At 37.7% G+C, this 1,143-nt stretch overlaps 1 long non-coding RNA gene across 1 annotated transcript in view; it reads right to left on the bottom strand.

The window, feature by feature from the left end:
* Positions 1 to 238: 238 nt before the first annotated feature.
* The window catches only part of LOC108442140, a 3,416-nt gene continuing 2,511 nt past the window's right edge, over positions 239 to 1,143 (bottom strand). The window contains exon 3 of the long non-coding RNA XR_001859003.2: positions 239 to 585. This is a non-coding gene — a long non-coding RNA (uncharacterized LOC108442140). The remainder of the gene's footprint in view (positions 586 to 1,143) is intronic.

Genomic DNA, 1,143 nt, shown 5'->3' with positions numbered 1-1,143 from the left:
TAGACCATCACATACGTCATCAACTGAGTCAAGGTTTAATTTAACTTGTTTATCACCTGTCAATTGTGATACGTCATGCTGTTCAATAATGTTGCGTACTTGTGCTTCAAGAGGGAGAACAATGAAAGAGTTCCCTGATTTTATGTGCTCCTTCCCATCGACTTGTTTGCAGCAACCTCTGCAAGTTACAGTTTGACCTCTAGATTCAATCAAGACAGTACATTCTGAACAAACATGCTTGACTTGAATATAGTCTTTGTAAACATTCATGTTTTTGTAGAAGTGATATTTAGTGGTTGACACTGAGTGTTTACCGGTGACAGCATTTATGACTTTAAGTATGTCCTCAAGTGCTTCATCTGTCAAACAATGCTTTGATTTTAAAGCTAAAAGGAGCAGCTCATGCTCTTTTTCTCTTTGTTTACGTAGTGATTTCTCACTAGGTTGTACAAGCCTTTCATTGCTGGGTCTTTTCTCCATCACTTCGTTGTCTGCTATGTCTTTGTCATGTTGGATATCCTCACCACCATCATCACTTGATTCTTCTTGGTAGTCAGTTGTTTTCTGTTCCACATGAGACAGTACCTGTACAAAAAGTTGTTTAAAATTTGTTATTACATAATAAAACTGCATTCCTTTCACTCCTCACACATCCATTTCAAATTCCCACTTCCATGTCCTTCTGCAGTGTCACTCCTGACAGAGTTTCTACTGGACCTTTAGTTTTCAAGAACGAATCAAATACTGTCTATTCAATGTCAACAACAAAAGGGTAATCAAACGGTTCGTCCGAAATGATTCAGATTTTGTACAAGTGTAAGCAAAACTGTTGTCCTAAATTCTGTCTAGGACAAGCAGTACATGGTATTTCTGTTTACAAGAAGGAAATGTTCACTCAGCAAGAGTTCAAAGAATGAGAATTCGGTGTTGTGCACCCCTGTTTGGTGTGGCAGTCACAACGATGGAGCTAATATACACTATCCTTGTATATTATGTGACTTCAGCTGAATCCTGATGAAGGTGTAAGGTTGAAATATGTAGACGACAATGTTTCAAAATCTTTTTAACTAAAATGTTTTTACCTAAATGTGTGGCCCCCATCTCGCTCATGCTGATGTAACATTTATCACTAGGATTGAAGTT

This window comes from Pygocentrus nattereri, chromosome 17 (assembly GCF_015220715.1).
Source record: "Pygocentrus nattereri isolate fPygNat1 chromosome 17, fPygNat1.pri, whole genome shotgun sequence".
Taxonomy (NCBI): domain Eukaryota; kingdom Metazoa; phylum Chordata; class Actinopteri; order Characiformes; family Serrasalmidae; genus Pygocentrus; species Pygocentrus nattereri.
Note: the sequence above shows the minus strand (reverse complement) of the source record. Positions and strands in the feature narration are given on the sequence as shown.